The sequence below is a fragment of the Halichoerus grypus genome, chromosome 6, assembly GCF_964656455.1.
Source record: "Halichoerus grypus chromosome 6, mHalGry1.hap1.1, whole genome shotgun sequence".
In the NCBI taxonomy this organism is placed as follows: domain Eukaryota; kingdom Metazoa; phylum Chordata; class Mammalia; order Carnivora; family Phocidae; genus Halichoerus; species Halichoerus grypus.
In genome coordinates, this window is record NC_135717.1 from 20,240,102 (window position 1) to 20,260,914 (window position 20,813).

Below are 20,813 nucleotides of genomic sequence, written 5' to 3' on the forward strand. Positions count from 1 at the left end.
CAAAAGGTAGCCGTCACCTCGTGCGACCCTCGTTTCGTGTGAAGGGCACAGCGCGGGGCTTCATTCACGGAGCGGATAATTATCTCCGTTGTGCTGTGCGCCAGGCCTGGGGAGAGCGTGACTGGGAATGCGGCCTGAACCAGGCCGGCGGGGTCTTGGCCTCCTCGGGGCTAAAGTCTTTATGGAAGACCGACGAGAAGCAAGTAAGTCTGGTGTTGATAGGGGAGGAGGAGTTCAGGTTCTTCCTCTTGAATAGGTTACATTCCGTTGGGGATTGTCAGGGTCCCCGTTGTGCACCTGAGATCAGGTCAGTCAAGGTGTGTTGGGGCGGGGGGATGGTCTGCCCCGGAGCACGTAATACTGGTGCGCAGAGCCGGGACTTTGCAGAGCTCTTGCGTGTCTGCCACAGGAGTCTACATTCTAGGGGTGTAGTGGGGGCAGCGTTGTGAGCACAGATAGGTGTCACATATCGGAAAGCCCAGGTGGAGTGTACTTCATTCATTCGTTCATTCAACAGAAAGTGTTGAGAGTGTACTTTGTGGTAGGCCCTTCCCTTTGGGTGGGTGGTGGGTATTCAGCGATTGGGAACCCATGGTAAATAGGACAGACATGGTGTGCGATGTACTCACGACCTGGTTGGAAAAGACTGGAAGCAAATACCCATGAAATACGTAATTACAGTTTTGCTTTGAGTGCTGAGAAATACAGGGTGCATTAGAGTTTGTAATTTAGGCAATAATGTTTAAGCTGAGAACAGAAGGCTAAGAAAAAAACAGGGTGTGGGAGGGTGTTCACTTAGAGCAGGGAAGGAGTGTGAACTGTTAAAGGAATTGAGAGAATGCCCTTGAAGCTGGGGCCACGTAGGGACTGTAGGGTGGGAAAGCCAAGGTTTGGGGTTAAGACTTGCACTTTTTGTAGGTTCCCGGATACTAAACATAGTGACTTAAAACTTGGGAGTCCAGATCCAAGCGGATCGTAGCTCTGCCTCTCATGAGCTGTGTTCCTAAACCATTCTGGGTCTCAGTTTCCTGATGTGAGAAATGGGGATGATAATAATCCCACTTCATAGATGATTGTAAAGATAAATGATATTTAACGTTAATGGAACACGTGGAGCCATGTCTGACATGTAGTGGGTGTTAGTGGTGGTTGATTCAAGAAATAGATAGATACATACATAAGTATGGAAGACTTGGAGGCAGTGTGTGGTGAAATGTGTGAACTTAAATGCCTTCCACCCAAGTTCATTTCTTGTCCAGTTTTCAGTTGCTGCTGACCACATGTGTAGAACTCTTGTATTAGAAATAATTTTTTTCATTATCGACTGCCATTTGCCAAGAGAATCTGAAGTCCCACTTAAATGATCAGATGGAAATAAATAAGTTTCAGTACCATATCACAATTAGGTGTATTTAAAATTTGTTGATGATTTAATTTATTTAATATTTGTTGGTAACAGTTTGTGCAAAGTTGCTTACTTAAAAGTAAATTGACTATAGAGTAATTCATACACAGAATAAGGACAGAGAAGCAGTATAACTAGAGCTTGCATTTTCTTGACTCTCTGTTGGATAGGTTTTATAATTTCTCTGTTCTTCTCTGCCTCAGTTTCCAATGGCCCCGTGTCTGCAGACATCTAAACAACATAGGGGAAGTTTGGGTTTGGAATTGCAGAGACTAAGGCAGTAGGAGCCAGCCAAAGTGCAAATCAGCAAAGCTTGAGGAGCTTTTTTAAAAAAGATATTTGTTTGTTTGTTTGAGGGAGAGAGTGAGAGAGAGAACAGGAGCTGGGGGGCGGGGGGGGTGGTGGGAAGGGCCAGAGGGAGAAACCGACTTCCTGCTGAGAGGGGAGCCTGATGCAGGGCTCATTTCCTGGACTCCAGTATCATGACCTGAGGCTTTTTAAAGAAAGCACAGATGCTGTATGGTGACTAACATAATATAATAAAATAAAATTAAAAAAAATTATTTGCATTTAACTATACATTAAATAAACTGTGTCTTGAATTCCTTAAAAAAAGAAAAAGAAAAAAGAAAAGAAAACACAGATGCTTATGTCCTACTCTAGACTGAGTCAGAATCTTCTGGGATAGGCCCCAGGTATAAGGACCAGGCATGTTTGCCAACTGGATGCATTTCATCAAAGCTTTTTTTTGCACTGGGCTTTTTGTCATCTGAAAAAACATGCAGCGAGATTGGGAGAATCCATAAATGAATGTTTGAAGACATTTAGCAGGGCTCTGTCTTTCAAGTTCTGTGATACGTGATCTGCATCTTCGCTGTAATGTGTTAAACCCTTAAATCTTGTCAGAAAGTTTTGGGTTGTTTTTTGTTTTGTTTTGTTTACAGATTTTGTTTATTTATTTATCAGAGAGGGAGCCAGAGAGCACAAGTGGGGGGAACAGCAGAGGGAGAGGGAGAAGCAGGCTCCCCGCTGAGCAGGGAGCCCAACAAGAGCCTGGATCCCAGGACCCTGAGATCATGACTTTAGCCAAAATTAAGAGTCAGACGCTTAACCAAACTGAGCCACCCAGGCACCCCTACAGGACCTGATGTCTTAGGGAAATAAATTGCAAGGGGTAAAGAAAGAGAAGAATGAAAGTGAAGCCTGTAATTAAAAGAGGCTTGTGAGACCTGTTAACCAGTTGGAAGGTATGGGTCTTATTCTCATTCAGTATTGAACAAATACATAGAGTCAAAATATTTATGAGACAATCATATAAATTTGAACTCTGACTTGACATGTCATGATATTATGAAATTATTTTTAAATGTTTAAAGTGTGATGATAGTTTTGTGGGCACATATGTGTGTGTGTGTGTCCATCAAGGGCAGTTCTGCTCCCTAGGAGACATTCGGCAATGTCTAGGACAAATTTGGGGTCATAAGTAGGAGTGAGGAAGGCTACCCGCATGTAGTGTGGGTAGACCAGGGATGCTGCTAAGCATTGTAGTATGCTCAGGACAGCCGCCTCAGCAAAGAATGACGTGGCCCAAGATGTCAGTAATGCCAAGGTTGTGAAACCCTATTCTGGAGATACATGTTGAAGTAGCTACAGATAAAATGATAAGATGAAGATATTTGCTTCAGAATATTATGGGGGATGTGGGGATGGGCCATGAGTTGAGAGTTATTTAAGTTAGTGATGGGAGTTCCTCATACTATTCTCTCTACTTGGGTGTATGTGTATCTATTTATCTGTGTCTGTATGTGTATAGAGTATATATATGTGTGTGTGTGAGTATGTGTGTGGGTATAGTATATGCAATTGTAAATTTCCGTTAAGAAAGGCTCACAAGCTTGCTCCAGGCGAGGTAGAGCCTGTGTTCTGGGAGCAGCGTGGCAGCAGTACGTGGCGCCTGGTGCCAGCAGGTGGGGAGGGTGGACAAGCTGAGATGGTGGGTTTGCAGGAGTGGCAGCAATAGCATCCTTACCAGGCTCGGTGTGTAGTATGAGGTTGGCCGTGTCTGCCTGGCTAGCCTCTCCTTATCCCTGGTTTGTGGTGTTTTTTTGTCTTGTTCTTTGGGCTTCCTAATATCCTTTCAATAAATGCTTTTTCTGTTTAATTCACTCAAGATTCAGTCTCTGTGAAGACTTACACAAGAAAAGAATGAAGCAGATGTATAGAGAAAAGGTGATATGACAGACCATGGGAGGAGAGAGAGGAATTAGGAGAAATAGATACATAAAAATATATATGTAATTTATATATATAACAAGTAAAAGTTACATAGTATATATAGCATATATATAATATATTTGAGAGAAAGAGGATCTCATGGTTTCTGTTTTCCTTGTTCTTAACTTCTATCCCTCTCGAGACCACAGTTTAATTCTTGTCCAGGGGTAATATGAGACACCCCCATATTTCTTTAGTATATACACTCTCCTTTCTACTTAAACAAATACAAGTGGTCTTCTGTCACCTACAACCCAAACAAGCTCAGCATAGTTTAGATGATGACATGCTCACCTAACCACCTTTTTCCTATCCCTGCTTTTGCTCACCCCTGTGCAGATGTTCCACAAATATCTGTCTAATGGACACATGATTGTCATTTGGCTCCAGACCAGGGACGAATGTGCTGTTCATGCCAGCAGAGGCATTCTGGTATTCTTGGCATTTCAAATAATCATTGTAAGTAGACACACTGAGAGTTCATTCTGGTGTATGTGCCAGTCTCTTGTGAGTTTTGCCAGCATGCCTCAGTCTCTCTGAACACCACTGACTGGTGTGTTCCCTCCTCTTGCCCTGGGTGGGCTTGTGTCCTCAGTCCTTGGGTTTGTGAGGCACAAGGAATGAATGAATCCAGTGGGGCCCATTGAGAGACTGGTGGGTCCTATACTAATGGACACAACCCACTCCAACTTCACTGATGAAGGCGGCACCTATAAGGTGGGAGAATGTACGGGCAGGGTAGCCTCGGTTTTCAGAGAACAGGCTTTGAGTCAATAGCCTTAGGTTATAACCCTGACTGTACCCCGTGCTCCTGTGTTTCCTCAGGCAAGTTATTTAACTTTTCTATGCCTCAGTTTCCTCATCTGTAAAACGGACTATTTTAAGGATTAAATGAAAAAAATATATATACATGCATACAGACAAAGAGAAGATCACATGGGGGGCACTCTAGAAATGGTATTTTTATTATTACTAAACATTGTGGTTAATATTATCATAGGGAAGTTCTTCCGGTGTAAAGACCACCAAGCAGGAGATGCTCGATACAGAGGATGGTAAACCTTTTGAGGGCCTGCGGTTCCCATGATGCCACTTACTCATCAGCTCAGCGATCTCATGCTTGGGTGACCCCATCTGGGCCAGCACATTAATTATGCAGCGTTGGTAGCTCCCAAGGGCCTGGTCTGGTGGGGGAGGGTTTGTGTGTTTGGGCTCTTGGGTCCTGGCTACCTGGACTCCACCACCTTCTACCCGTGTGACTCGGGACCTAATCACCCTGTGACAGGAAAGTAATTTGGGCTATCCCTTGAGCTTGTTGGGGACAGTTAGATGGAATGATACATATAAAATGCCTGGCACATGATGGGAGGTGTGTCAAGAAATGTTTCACCTCATTCCATTTACTTACTCTTTTTTCCTAGCACCCAGAACAACCCATTTCTACCAAAGAGGTCTTTTATCTGATTCCCATTGTTTCCTGTTTTGGAGAGGGGTACTCCAAAGTTCCTTCAAGTTCACCCAATAGGAAGGAATAAGTGGCAGACCCGTTGTTCACACAAAGCACTACTTCAGGTCATTTATCTTTGGAGTCGACCAGTGAAAACCCATGGGTCTTGAGACATACCCTCTTTGGCACACGTCGTGTTTGTAAAATTGGGAAATTCCACCGTTCACTTGAGCTAAGTTCTGGACGGTCATTCCGGATAGGGCAAAAGGCTTCATTCCCCCACACTTCCCACCATCTCTATTACTCACTCATCAACATCCACTTCCCTTACTTCTTATACTTGGCTAGTCCCTGTAGGCATTTGAGATCATGTCAGTGGAGGTTTGAAAACATGGCTTCAAATCCTTTATCACTCCTCCCATCAGGAAGTCAAGTCTGTGTTCCCTCCTCTTGCCCTGGGTGGGCTTGTGACTGCTTTGACTAATAGACTATGGCAGAAGTGACACTCTGACTTTTGAGCCTTGGGTCAATAAAAGGCAAAGCTTCCACCTTGTCATCTTGAGGCACTTGTTCTGGGGGAAGCCAACTGTGATGTAAGATATGGAACTATCCTGAGACTGCCATGCTGGAGAGGTCATGGGAGGTACGCCTGGGGACGGGCCCCCTGAGCTACCAGCTGACAGCCGGCATCAACTGCCAGCCCTGTGTGTGCTCCCTCTTGGAACCATCTCTGGCCCTAGTTGAGTCATTCGTCCAACAAATATTGATTGAGCATCTGCTGTGTGCTAAGCATTTGATAACTATTGGGATTTTTGTAATAAAAGGAGGTAGTTGAAGATCTTTGTCCTTAAGGAGCTTACATTCTTATGAGGAAAAGAGATAATTACAAACAAGGAAATACGTGTTGTCTATCAGGCATTGATGAGGGCTATGGAGAAAAATGAAGCAGGGGAGGGAAATCAGAGTGTCAAGGCACAGAGGACATGTCTAGGTGGCTACAGAAGTATTTTAAGTGTATTCCAGTAAAAGAACAGCAGTCAGAACAACAATCACAGCCATGTGTTGAGTGCATACTACATACTGCCTTGTGTATGTCTTCCTCCACTTACATTTCCCAACAACCCCGAGTGGTTGGCATGCTTTTACCCATTTTGTAGATGAAGGAAGTGGGAATTGGAGAGGTTCAGCCCCTCACCAGAAGACCTGTCCCGGGAAAGTGATAGAGCAGGTGAGAAGCAACCAAGACGGCTGCCTCTCACTCTGCTTTCCGCTGAACTGCTCTCTCTTTCTTAGAGTTCCATTGTCAGTGTGGTGAATCAGAAATCTCACTGACGATCTCTTACTCCTCCGTGCAATGTCAAGTGAGGGGGAAAAAAAAAGGAGAAAGACAAGAGAAAACGATTCCCTTTGAAGAAGAAACAGGATCAGATGAGAAATGAAGGGACACACTTGAAAGATTATGTATTTAATGTTTATGCCTCTTTCTCTTGTCCCTTAAGTTCAGTTTAGCATCCGACTGTCGAAGTGGACAATTTATGAGGATCTTAGGCAGGTAACTGCTTGAAACCTCCCTGCGGCTCTAGCCATGGCAGGCAATTCGTCCAAAAGGCTGTGGGGCTTTTAGGGTAAAATACTTTACTATTTTCCCCCTTCTGCTCATGCTTTTCCCAAAGGGCAATCAAGGGTAGTAGTTTGCCAAGAAAGTGTTGTGTATGGTCCTGAATGAGACTGTCCTTACAACTTCAAGTCACTCTCTAAGAGAAAGGGAAGTAATCAATCCCCTTGTCCCCCATCCCCAAGTTTGGGTCTGAATCTCTCCAAGCCCAGTGACCATTCCAAAGTTTTCACTTCCTTGGGCTACCTTACTCTCCCTCTCTTTCCCCTCTTGGCCATAGGAGAGAAGAAAGCACCACTTTTCTTTACTCCCTGTAAATCATTCAGAGTTTGGTTTTCTGAAGGAAAAAGCCTTGGGTAGAGGACCGGATAGTGAGAGAAGCTTCCTTGGAAAACATAAAAGTGACTAAGGTGCTATTGGCAGGGAGGATTCTGGGCCAAGGATTAGACCTCCTCCCCACCATAGCCAGGTGGAGTCACTAATGGCTGCCAGACTGTTCTGGCCACGTTGCATATCTTGTCCCCCTTAATTGTCCAACCACGTGTGAGGAAGGCGTAGTTAGCCTCATTGTAATGATGAGTCAGCTGAATCTCAGAGAGGTGAGGTGACTTGCTGAAGGCCTACTGGTAGGCAAGTGAGTTGAGGAAAAGGCATTCCAGGCCTAGGAAACAGCATGAGTAAAAGCGGGGAAGTGAGAACCTGCTGTGATGCTGCAGGTGACTGGGCGTGGCTGGGGAGCCAGATGTGGGTAAGGGAACAGCAGGGGATGAGTTTAGGAAGGACTTTGGATGCTCTGACCTGAAAGGGAGTGGGAGTTCCTGAGGGATTTTGAAGTTGGGAGTGACCTCATTTAAATTGCATTTTCAGAGCATTCCAGAGGATAGGCTGGAGGAGGACCAGAGTAGAGATGGAATGGCTCCAGAGGAGGCGGGTCTTGCCTCAGGGATCACGGCAGGCAATGCAGAGGGTTTGAAGCAGAACGTGATAAGGTCTGGGTCCTCAAGGAAGAAGGGTCCTCAAGGAAGACACAGGGGAAGAAGAGGCCTGCAGGGAGGGAAAATGATGCAGTACGGTGCCAAACCTCAGAGGCACAGAGCATCCAGCCTGGAACACCTGGTCACCCAGGTACATGGTGCCAAGTCACATATGCAGGGAACAGTGTATTCATATCAGATCGGATCAGATCAATAGATTCTTCCAGTTCTGCCTTGGTCAATAGAACTAGAGGAGGTAGCTTCCTAAAGTCCTGCTTTATTATGACTGCTCTCTCTTCCCAAGGGGTATATGTGTGTGTTGGAACAAGGGATCAACATCTGAGTCACTGAAGCAGGAGAGAAAGCTTATTTTTATCTGTGAGATGCTACCTGCCTCCAGCCCTCAGAACACACTGCAGCAGATTTTGTCATCAAGCAGATGTGATTTCAAGTCCACGTGCTATCCCGTCACTGTACGCCCTGAAGTAGATCACCTCATTTCTGTGTCCTTAGTCTCCTTATAAATAAAATGGGGGCTATTATGCTGTCTTCCTAAAGTTGTAAAGATGAGGTAGTGCATGTGTACACAATCTCTCAGAACAGAGCATGAAGGGCAAAATGAACATTAAGCATTGTTTCTTGCCTTGTCAGTTGTGGCCTTATTCCCAGGTAGGGTAGTTTTAGTTCATATCCTGACGTCATCCCCAAGTCTTGAGAGGCATTTTTTTTTTTTTTTGCTAAATATTTAATATTTAAAAGTTAGTACTCTTAAAATGAAAATTTAAAGTACAAAACATTAATTGATCCATCTAATAATCCTGATCTTTGTTTCACAACAAGTATCCCAGATGTTAAAAACATTTCTTCCATTTTGCACTGTTGATTTGATTGAATTCAGAGTATGTCCAAAGCAACCTCAACTTCTGCAAGTTTATTAAGGTACATGCTGTTTCATAGAAGCTCTTTAACAACAACAACAACAACAACAACAAAGTAAAACTATTTTTTCGGCTTTCCTTGATTGTGATGTTGAAATCAATATTGCTTTTGATAATTCATATTTTAGATCAATTTCCAATTTCATTTCGTAGTGTTCCACAACAATATTCTCATCTTTTTTTTAAATTTTTTTATTGTTATGTTAATCACCATACATTACATCATTAGTTTTTGATGTAGTGACCCATGATTCATTGTTTGCATATAACACCCAGTGCTCCAGGCAGAACGTGCCCTCTTTAATACCCATCACCAGGCTAACCCATCCTCCTAAACCCCCTCCCCTCTAGAACCCTCAGTTTGTTTTTCAGAGTCCATAGTCTCTCATGGTTCATCTCCCCCTCCGATTCCCCCCCTTCATTCTTCCCCTCCTGCTACATTCTTCCTCTTTTTTTTTTCTTTCTTAACATATATTGCATTATTTGTTTCAGAGGTACAGATCTGAGATTCCACAGTCTTGCACACTTCACAGCGCTCACCATAGCACATACCCTCCCCAGTGTCTATCACCTAGCCACCCCATCCCTCCCACCCCCCCACCACTCCAGCAACCCTGAGTTTGTTTCCTGAGATTTAGAATTCCTCATATCAGTGAGGTCATATGATGCATGTCTTTCTCTGATTGACTTATTTCGCTCAGCATAATACCCTCCAGTTCCATCCACGTCGTTGTAAATGGCAAGATTTCATTCTTTTTGATGGCTGCATAATATTCCATTGTATATATATACCACCTCTTCTTTATCCATTCATCTGTCGATGGACATCTTGGCTCTTTCCACAGTTTGGCTATTGTGGACATTGCTGCTATAAACATCGGGGTGCACGTACCCCTTTGGATCCCTACGTTTGTATCTTTGGGGTAAATACCTAGTAGTGCAATTGCTGGATCGTATGGTAGCTCTATTTTCAACTTTTTGAAGAACCTCTGTACTGTTTTCCAGAGTGGCTGCACCAGCTTGCATTCCCACCAACAGTGTAGGAGGGTTCCCCTTTCTCCGCATCCCCGCCAACATCTGTCTTTTCCTGACTTGTTAATTTTAGCCATTCTGACTGGTGTGAGGTAATATCTCATTGAGGTTTTGATTTGGATTTCCCTGATGCTGAGTGATGTTGAGCACTTTTTCATGTGTCTGTTGGCCGTTTGGATGTCTTCTTTGGAAAAATGTCTGTTCATGTCTTCTGCCCATTTCTTGATTGGATCATTTGTTCTTTGGGTGTTGAGTTTAAGAAGTTCTTTATAGATTTTGGATACTAGCCCTTTATCTGATACGTCATCTGCAAAAATCTTCTCCCATTCTGTCGGTTGTCTTTTGGTTTTGTGGACTGTTTCTTTTGCTGTGCAAAAGCTTTTTATCTTGATGAGGTCCCAGTAGTTCATTTTTGCCCTTGCTTCCCTTGCCTTTGGAGATGTTTCTAGGAAGAAGTTTCTGTGGCTGAGGTCGAAGAGGTTGCTGCCTGTGTTCTCCTTTAGGATGTTGATGGACTCCTGTCTCACATTTAGGTCTTTCAACCATTTTGAGTCTATTTTTGTGTGTGGTGTCAGGAAATGGTCCAGTTTCATGCTTCTGCATGTGGCTGTCCAATTTTCCCAACACCATTTGTTGAAGAGACTGTCTTTTTTTCCATTGGACATTCTTTCCTGCTTTGTTGAAGATGAGTTGACCATAGAGTTGAGGGTCCATTTCTGGGCTCTCTATTCTGTTCCATCGATCGATGTGTCTGTTTTTGTGCCAGTACCATACTGTCTTGATGACAGCTTTGTAATAGAGCTGGAAGTCCGGAATTGTGATGCCGCCAGCTTTGCTTTTCTTTTTCAACATTCCTCTGGCGATTCGGGGTCTTTTCTGGTTCCATACAAATTTTAGGATTATTTGTTCCATTTCTTTGAAAAAAGTGGATGGTATTTTGATGGGGATTGCTTTGAATGTGTAGATTGCTCCAGGTAGCATTGACATCTTCACAATATTTGTTCTTCCAATCTATGAGCATGGAACGTATTTCCATTTCTTTGTGTCTTCCTCAATTTGTTTCATGAGTATTTTATAGTTTTCTGAGTACAGATGCTTTGCCTCTTTGGTTAGATTTATTCCTAGGTATTTTATGGTTTTGGGTGCAGTTGTAAACGGGATCGACTCCTTAATTTCTCTTCTGTCTTGTTGTTGGTGTATAGGAATGCCACTGATTTCTGTGCATTGATTTTATATCCTGCCACTTTACTGAATTCCTGTATGAGTTCTAGCAGTTTTGGGGTGGAGTCTTTTGGGTTTTCCACATAAAGTATCATATCATCTGCAAACAGTGAGAGTTTGACTTCTTCTTTGCCGATTCGGATCCCTTTTATCTCTTTTTGTTGTCTGATTGCTGTGGCTAGGACTTCTAATACTATGTTGAATAGCAGTGGTGATAGTGGACATCCCTGCCACGTTCCTCACGTTAGGGGGGAAAGCTCTCAGTGTTTCCCCATTGAGAATGATATTCGCTGTAGGTTTTTCATAGATGGCTTTTATGATATTGAGGTATGTACCCTCTATGCCTATACTCTGAAGAGTTTTGATCAAGAAAGGATGCTGTACTTTGTCAAATGCTTTTTCTGCATCTATTGAGAGGATCCTATGGTTCTTGTTCTTTCTTTTGTTAATATATTGTATCACATTGATTTGTGGATGTTGAACCAACCTTGCAGCCCAGGGATAAATCTGACTTGGTCGTGGTGAATAATCCTTTTAATGTACTGTTGGATCCTATTGGCTAGAATTTTGGTGAGAATTTTTGCATCTGTGTTCATCAAGGATATTGGTCTGTAATTCTCCCTTTTGATGGGGTCTTTGTCTGGTTTGGGGATCAAGGTAATGGTGGCCTCATAAAACGAGTTTGGAAGTTTTCCTTCCATTTCTATTTTTTTGGAACCGTTTCAGAAGAATAGGTATTAATTCTTCTTTAAATGTTTGGTAGAATTCCCCTGGGAAGCCATCTGGCCCTGGGCTTTTGTGTTTTGGGAGATTTTTGATGACTGCTTCAATTTCCTTAGTGGTTATAGGTCTGTTCAGGTTTTCTGTTTCTTCCTGGTTCAGCTTTGGTGGTTGATACATCTCTAGGAATGCATCCATTTCTTCCAGATTATCTAATTTGCTGGCATAGAGTTGCTCATAATATGTTCTTATAATTGTTTGTATTTCTTTGGTGTTGGTTGTGATCTCTCCTCTTTCATTCATGATTTTGTTGATTTGGGTCATTTGTCTCTCCTTTTGGTAAGTCTGGCCAGGGGTTTATCAATCTTGTTAATTCTTTCAAAGAACCAGCTCCTTGTTTCGTTGATCTGTTTTACTGTTCTTTTGGTTTCTATTTCATTGATTTCTGCTCTGATCTTTATTATTTCTCTCCTCCTGCTGGGTTTAGGCTTTATTTGCTGTTCTTTCTCCAGCTCCTTTAGGTGTAGGGTTAGGTTGTGTATTTGAGACCTTTCTTGTTTCTTGAGAAAGGCTTGTATTGCTATATACTTTCCTCTTAGGACTGCCTTTGCTGTATCCCAAAGATTTTGAACAGTTGTGTTTTCATTTTCATTTGTTTCCATGAATTTTTAAAATTCTTCTTTAATTTCCTGGTTGACCCATTCATTCTTTAGTAGGATGCTCTTTAGCCTCCATGTATTTGAGTTCTTTCGGACTTTCCTCTTGGGATTGAGTTCTAGTTTCAAAGCATTGTGGTCTAAAAATATGCAGGGAATGATCCCAATCTTTTGGTACCGGTTGAGACCTGATTTGTGACCTAGGATGTGATCTATTCTGGAGAATGTTCCATGGGCACTGGAGAAGAATGTGTATTCTGTTGCTTTGGGATGGAATGTTCTGAATATATCTGTGAAGTCCATTTGTTCCAGTGTGTCATTTAAAGGCTTTATTTCCTTGTTGATCTTTTGCTTAGATGACCTGTCCATTTCAGTGAGGGGGGTGTTAAAGTCCCCCACTATTAGTGTTGTCGATGTGTTTCTTTGCTTTCATTATTAATTGGCTTATATAATTGGCTGCTCCCATGTTAGGGGCATAGACATTTACAATTGTTAGATCTTCTTGTTCGATAGACCCTTTAAGTAGGATATAGTGTCCTTCCTCATCTCTTATTACAGTCTTTGGTTTAAAATCTAATTTGTCTGATATAAGGATTGCCACTCCAGCTTTCTTTTGGTGTCCATTAGCATAGTAAATGGTTTTCCACCCCTTCACTTTCAATCTGGGGGTGTCTTTGGGTCTAAAATGAGTCTTTTGCAGACAGCATATCAACAGGTTTTGTCTTTTTATCCAATCTGATAGCCTGTGTCTTTTGATTGGGGCATTTAGCCCACTTACATTCAGGGTAACTATTGAAAGATATGAATTTAGTGCCATTGTATTGCCTGTAAGGTGACTGTTACTGTATATTGTCTGTGTTCCTTTCTGGTCTATGTTGCTTTTAGACTCTCTCTTTGCTTAGAGGACCTGTTTCAAGATTTCTTGTAGGGCTGGTTTAGCCCTAGCTGGATATAGTATTCTTGGCTGCATATTTTTCTCACTTAGTGCTCTGAATATATCATGCCAGTCCTTTCTGGCCTGCCAGGTTTCTGTGGATAGGTCTGTTGCCAATCTAATGTTTCTGCCATTGTAGGTTACAGATCTCTTCTCCCAAGCTGCTTTCAGGATTTTCTCTTTGTCTCTGAGACTCGTAGGTTTTACTATTAGATGTCAGGGTGTTGACCTATTTTATTGATTTTGAGAGGGGTTCTCTGTGCTTCCCGGATTTTGATGCCTGTTTCCTTCCCCAAATTAGGGAAGTTCTCTGGTATAATTTGCTCCAATATACCTTCTGGCCCTCTCCCTCTTTCTTCTTCTTCTGGGATCCCAATTATTCTAATGTTGTTTCATCTTATGGTATCGCTTATTTCTCGAATTCTGCCCTCGTGATCCAGTAGTTGTTTATCTCCCTTTTTCTCAGCTTCTTATTTTCCATCATTTGGTCTTCTATATCGCTATTCTATATTCTCTCTTCTGCCTCATTTATCCTAGCAGTTAAGAGTCTCCATTTTTGATTGCACCTCATTAATAGCCTTTTTGATTTTGACTTGGTTAGATTTTAGTTCTTTTATTTCTCCAGAAAGGGTTTCTCTAATAACTTCCATGTTTTTTTCAAGCCCAGCTAGTATCTTTTAAATCATCGTTCTGAACTCTAGTTCCAACGTCGTACTAATGTCCGTATTGAGTAGGTCCCTGGCAGTCGGTACTGCCTTTTGTTCTTTTTGTTGAGGTGATTTTTTTCTGTCTTGTCATTTTGTCCAGAGGAGAATAGATGAATGAGAGAACAAAATGCTAACAGAGTATCAATGTCCCCAGAAAATATACTCTAAACAAATCAGAAAAGACCTGAAACCAGGGGAAAAGAAAGGGAAAGAAAGAAAAAAGAAAAAGAAAAAGATAAAAACAGAACAAAACAAAACAAAATAGAATATGATCGAATATGATCAGGCTGGTGCATAGATCGGTGCCACACACTAGATTTTGGTGTATTTTGGTCTGTTAGAAGAAAGTGCCTCCCAAAATTTTAAAGAAAGAAAAATTTATATATGTACAAAAATAAGGGTTAATAATATAAAGGGATGGAATATAACTGTAAAGATGAAAATTATAGAAGATTTTATAAAAGAAATTGATAAGTTGTTTGAAAAAAAAGAAGAGGATTTAAAAAAAAAAGAAAAAAAAGGGAGAGAATGTGATCAGGCAGGAGACTAGAACAAAGCCATACACTAGAGATTTAGGGTATATTTTGATCTGTTAGAAGAAACTCTATCTCAAAATTTTAAAGAGAGAACAACTTATATATATATATATATACCAAAAGTAAGGGTAACTACTATGAAGGGATAGAATATGACTCTAAAAATGAAAACTAAAAATGTTTTTTAAAAGGATTGATAAGATGTTGGTTGAAAAAGGGGAAAAGAAAAATTCAAAAAAAAAAAAGTTAAAAAAAAATTAACTTTGAAAGAGTGAAGAATCGTGGTAAAAAAGCCATGAATTCTATGTGCAGTATTCCCCTAGCGCTGGAGTTCTGCCGTTCTCATTGATCGGAAACTTGGTCTTGGCTGGCTGTTCTCGCTGATCTTCTGGGGGAGGGGCCTGTTGCCGTGGTTCCCAGAAGTCTTTGCCGGAGGCGGAATTGCCCCGCCCTTGCCCGGTCCGGACTAAGTAATCTGCTCGGGTTTGCTCTCGGGAGCTTTTGTTCCCTGCAAGCTTTCCGTACAGTTTTGGAGGCCGAGAGTGAAAATGGCGGCGTCCCAGTCTCCGCCCCGGAGGAGCCGAGAACTCGGGGCCCCGCTCCTCAGTGAGCCCCCAGAGAAAAGCCGTCAGTCACTCCCGTCTCCCCATTCTCCGGCCGCACTCCGTGCTCACCCGGCCTGTGACCGAGTGTTCCAATCTCTGGCACCCGACTCAGTGCGGAGTCTCCAAACCCAGCAGATCCCTGCAGTGCACTCCCGCGCCGCTCCTCCCGGGGGAGGAAGGTGAGTCTCCCCGGATCTGCCGCTTGTTGGGTCCCTGCTGGAGTACAGCAGTGGCCCGACTGTGCCACGGATCACAGTTTATGGCAACCCCGAGCTGAGAGCCCGCGCCTGGGCTCCGTCTCTGCAGCCAGCTTCCCCGCTCCGATACCTGGGAGCTCTGCCGCACTCAGGCACCCCCGGTCTTTCTGTGACCCTGGGGGTCCTGAGACCACACTGTCCTGTGAGGGTTCCACCCCCCACTTAGCCAGTGGAGCGACGTCCCTCAGCGGAGCGGACTTCTAAAAGTTCTGACTTTGTGCTCTGCGGCTCTATCACTTGCCAGAAGTGGCGCACAGAGGCCCCCTCCCCCGCTGTCTGTCCTCCGGAATATCGCCTCGGATTCACTTCTCCGCACGTCCTACCTTCCAGAAAGTGGTCGCTTTTCTGTTCAGAGAGTTGTTGCATTTCTTTTCTTCAATCTCCTGTTGAGTTTGTAGGTGTTCAGAATGGTTTGGCCCCTATCCAGCTGAATTCCTGGGACCAGACGAAATCCAGGTCTCCTACTCCTCCGCCATCTTGCTCTGCCCCCGGCATTTTGTTTTTTGTACAGATTTCAGTGAATACAAGAGAGCCCAAATACATGACCAAACAGACTTGAACTGTCTGTCCTCAGTGGTCCGGAGCATCTGATTCCCAGTAATGGTTCAAGGATCCCCATGGGGGCATAGCACACATGGAACTAGCTCAGGAGCATTGTGGGACTCGGTGCCTCATGACTCTTCTCATTGTGATCATGCCACAGCTGAATTTCCCAGCAGGGATCATTATGCACACCAGGCACTGATACCACAAACAACGGAGCTCAGGCTATTTGCCACAATGTAGGACAAATACGGTTCTTGCTTATTCTCTTGGTTCCAACCCACTAGGGGGAGAAGGAGAAGCAAACTCCTACTTTTCCATGGAGTGGGTCATTGTTAGATGTAGACCATGGATTAGCTCCCAACTTCACTTACCTCAGAACCTCAGCCCTTGCTTCCTTCCACCCTGTCTGTCCACCAAATTGTAACGAATGCTGACCTGGGATATGTTTGATGGGGCTGAGGGGGAGGAAAGGCAAAAGGGGAAACAAGTATATATCCCATATCTTCTCACATATTCACCATATGTTAATTCCACGTTTTCCCAAATATTATAATGACTGTATGTCGTAGGTACTATCATTCCCATTCCCACTTTAATTTTAGGTAAAGAAACTAAAGCTCAGAGAGGGGAAGTTAAGTGCCCCTGACACACAGCTACCAAGAGACTCAGTGGTACCGTATTGTACTTCTTCCTATTGGTTCTCGCAATTGTTTCACTATTCCATTTAAACAGATGGGGAAACTGAGCCCAGAGGATACTCAAGGACCCACAAAAAAAGTGGGAGAGATGGATTTTGACCTTAGGTCTGTGATCTTTAACCCTTGGCTACCTCCACTATGGAAACAGCATCCTTGTTACTCAGAATGTGATCTTTGAACCAGCAGCATCTACAATCGCGTGAAACTTGTAAACGTGGCTTCCTAGGACCCACTTAGATCCAGTAAATCACAGCTGCATTGTCACGCAACCTCCAGGGTATTATGGGTACACTGACGTTTGAGAAGCAGTGGTCTGCATAGTTCATCCTGGCTGTGAAGGACACTCGCTAAGGGTAGAGGCACTGTGGCAGCCCGTCTCCAAAGATGGCCCCAGCCATCCCTCCCCTCTCCCTGTGCAGGTGCCGTTCCTCACACCAAGGGGCGGAACTTGTGTCCCTTGGATCTGTGCTGTTCCATGATTCTCTTTAGTCACTAGAAGGCACCAGAAATGATGTCCTGAGATTTCTGAGCAGTTTCCACTTCTTGCCTCTCAGAACCCAGCTGCCATGCTATGAGAAACTCAGGCTCCACGGAGAAGTCACATGGATAAGAAGTGAGGCACTCTGCTTGACAGTCCCACCTGAGTGTCCAGCTGACCCCAGCTGCTGGCCAGGTGAGTAAACCATCGTGGATGTTCCATCCCAGTTGTGCCCCCCAGATAACTGTATCCCCAGCCGACACCATATAGAGCAGAAGAATCGCCCAGCCGAACCTAGTCAATTCACAGAATCAGGAGAGATAGTAAAATTGTTGTTGATTTAAGTCACTAAGTCTCGAGCATCAATACATAACTGAAAGAGAAATCGGTACCTGGATGTAGGGCGCTGAGGTCACATAAATGTAAAACAGATGGCAATGGCCTTATAACCAGGCATCAGTTGGAGGCTGGAGTACCTCAACGAGACTGTAAACGGAGGCTGGAAGGGCAGTGAGAACACTGCTCTTGAAGGCAGAAGAAAATGGGACTTGAAGAATGAACTGCCAGAACCAATAGCAGAATGTGCCCTGCAAGAACACGGAGGTAGAAATAGTACCTAATGAACCTGTCAGTCTGATTAAGGAAATTTCCAAGTTGAATGTTGAGAGTGCCAACTACTTTTATTAGCTCAGAGCTGATTATTTTTATTAACTGAAATGGCATAAAATTAAAATGTAACAAAATTCCTCAATCGCACTAGCCACTTATGAATACTTACAAGCCACATATGGCTACCCCGTTGGAGAGTGCCGAATATTATAGAGCACTTCCACCATCGCAGAAACTTCTGTTGGACTGCTCTGCTCAAGTATGGGTAGGCAGGAAGTAGACAACACATAGGGAGTGTGGTGTCTCCTGAGAGCATGTGTGAAATAAGACTTCTCAGGCCCTGCCCAGACCTACAGAATCAGAGTCTCAGGTTGGGGTTGGGGGTGGGGGGTGAGTAGGAATCTGTATTTTCACAAGCCTTCCAAGGGATTCTGATGCACATTAAACTTTAAGAAGTACTAAAGAGAGTTGAATAAAGGGACTGCTGTTGAGTTGAGGGCTGGGTTGAGAGAAGCAGCAAAGGACAGTGAACACTAGGAACTAGCAAAGAGGAAACCAGACAGTATTAGTGGGACCCAAGGACAGCTGGAGCCCTAGGAGGCAACTGAGGGACACAGTAAGTCCATAGCTGGGGTAAGGCAGGAAGGTCATGGGGTGGGGAGGGGAGGGAATACCCTCACCCCTCTCTTCTGCCCTCTGGTTTTTCACTGGAGTCCCTGTTGTCTCCAACCAGCCAAAGGCTAGAGGAGAAAGGAACTTCTTCTGCACAGAGCAGGGCAGAGGGAAGTGGAGAATGGATCTGGAGGGACAAATGAGATTGAGCCAGCGCACATGGTTTTGATGTATTGGCTATATTTTGAAAATACATATTCGATCTATAAATGTATAACTATTAACATGAAAAAGATGTTACTACCCTTCAAAATCATCTTAGTTATAACATCTCAGGGAACCATGTTATTAACAATGAGGTCTCTCCAGACAATTTTAAGAAGGGAAATAACCACTGTAAATATTTCTTTCCATTTATTTTTCCCTCCCTGTTTCTATTCCCTGCCTTTCCCCTCCCTTCCTCTTGCCCACCCTCTCCCTCTCTTTCTTCCCTCTCTCCTCTCTCAGTCTTTATATTATACATTATACAATACGATAGTAAAGAAAGTGTCGTGTTCTAGCTTTTTCACTTAACGTTGTGTTTTGAATGTTTCCTTGTGCCTTTAAGGATTCTCTGAAAACATGTTTTTCAGTGGCTGTGCAGATGGTTTAAAGATGATTGTTACTGTAAGCTGTCTCAAATTCTTCTGGGAAGTAGGTGGTGTATAATGCCTAAATTATAAGTTGTTCTTAATTTTACTTTCAGCCTCTAAAGTGCAGTAGCTCTTTGTGGCTCTGTTTCTCCAAAGCCACAGAAATAGAAGGGATAGTGACAATGACCAAACAGGAGCCACGAGGTGGAAGAGTGTTGAACTGGGGGTTCATGCCAGGTTCTGTGCAGTGTCTACCCATGTGACCACAGATGAAGGTGCTTAGACCAGCTGAGGTTCAAGGTCCCCTTTAGTTCCACCTCTGCTTTCTGATACAACTCGAATGTCCTCACAGGTAGAAAAAAGCCTCATTTCAGGGACTGCCCTCCTCTTCCATCACACCCTGGTTCCGGGCACCATCATCCCTCATCTGGACTACAGCAATCCCCTTGTTTCAGTGGTCTCCTCCGGCCACTCTTGCCCTCCATCTGTTCTCCCACAAGGCAGCTAGAGTGATCTGGTAAAGAATATATCAGATAATCACACTCATCTTATTACTCCTTGTCATGGAGAATGAGGCCCCACATGATCAGGTGCCCTACCACCTCTCTGATCTCACCTCCGACTTCTGCCTTGCTCACTCCACCCCGTCAACCATACTTCCACTCAAGAGCCTCTACACCTGCTGTTCCATCTGCTCAGAATGTTGTTCCCTCACATTTCCTCACAGCTCATGTCTATTGAGAAAGGCCTTTTTCTGACCTCTCTCAATAGCATAGCCCCAATTCCCATCATTCCCTATACCTTTCTGCAGTTTTATTTTCTTTCAAGGCACTTATCCTGGACATGATATCTGTAGGGGCTAATTTATTTATTATTTGTCCATCTCCACTGGCATGGAAGTTCCATAGAACAGAACTTGGTCTGTTTTATTCATTGCTATATTCACTGCACTTTGAAGTGAAATTAGTAAGTGCTCAGTAAAGTGCACTCAGTGGGAAACCAATACCTATTTATTGAATGAATGAATGAATGAATGAATGAAAAAATCCTTCTGTGGAGGTCACTGTTCAGGAGGGAAAGATGAACAAATACCTCAGCTTCATGGTTGGCACAGATGGATTGATGCTCAGCCCCTGCTTAGCAAAAGCCATGATGCCACTCTCTCTGTCATTCCCCCTTCCATTCCCCCAGGCCACCTCCTCACGGCTCCTCCTGGCATCTTTGCCCCAGTTCTAATTCTCTTCTTTCTCACCCCTGTCCCACCCAGTGGTCTGTGATTCCCTCGGCACCTCACAGATGATGGAAATAACCATTTTTCTTGTTTTCGTGGCATTCAGTGACTTACAATAACCTCTCCTGCGTGTGATCTCCTCTCCTGCTGCCACAGTTCCTCGAGGTAGGAGCTGATGTCCTCATTTAGTCATTTGTTCAAGCTCCACAATTTCTTGAGCACCCACTCTGGTGGGGACTTGGGGACAGTGACAAATGGTCAGAGATGGTTCCTGCTCTCATCAAGCTCAAAATCTGGCCAGGGTGACAGATACGAAGCACATGATGGGATCAGCATATCCTAATGTGACAGCTGTCCTAAGTCCTGTGGAGGGGAAATGGGTGCCACTTCTTGAGTGTCTCCACCTCTTACGTAGTTAGTGTCATTTTATCTTCCCATCAGCCCTCTGATGTCAGGTTTTCTGAGTAACTAGATGCTCTCACTCATCTCTACTTTCCCACAGGTGGTCTGAACTATGTGTTTCTACATACCATGAACAAGAGCCAAAGGACAATTGGGAGGGCGAGAGGTGGACAGGGGAGGAGGCATGGGTCACATAGTATGGCCCAGATGGGAATGGTGGACTGGCCTTCCACACTGGGTGCAGGCAGAGCTGGCAGGGCTTGGACGCTGGCTTTGACTTCTGC

At 43.8% G+C, this 20,813-nt stretch overlaps 1 protein-coding gene and 1 long non-coding RNA gene across 6 annotated transcripts in view; one reads left to right on the top strand and one right to left on the bottom strand.

Moving 5' to 3' along the window:
- LOC144382244 (uncharacterized) overlaps nt 1–20,813 on the bottom strand; it is a 129,776-nt gene that overhangs the window by 60,498 nt on the left and 48,465 nt on the right. The gene's annotated exons all lie outside the window — the stretch shown is intronic.
- LOC118550307 (uncharacterized) overlaps nt 1–20,813 on the top strand; it is a 114,090-nt gene that overhangs the window by 49,466 nt on the left and 43,811 nt on the right. For 3 of the 5 annotated variants that reach the window (XR_013448793.1, XR_013448794.1, XM_078074672.1), the window contains one exon: nt 17,120–17,238. The exons of 1 other annotated variant lie outside the window; for it this stretch is intronic. The gene's annotated coding sequence lies outside the window, so the exon portion shown is untranslated. Of the gene's footprint in view, nt 1–6; nt 204–17,119; nt 17,239–20,813 lie in introns of all 5 variants that reach the window. One more of the 5 variants, XR_013448795.1, reaches the window with a different exon arrangement.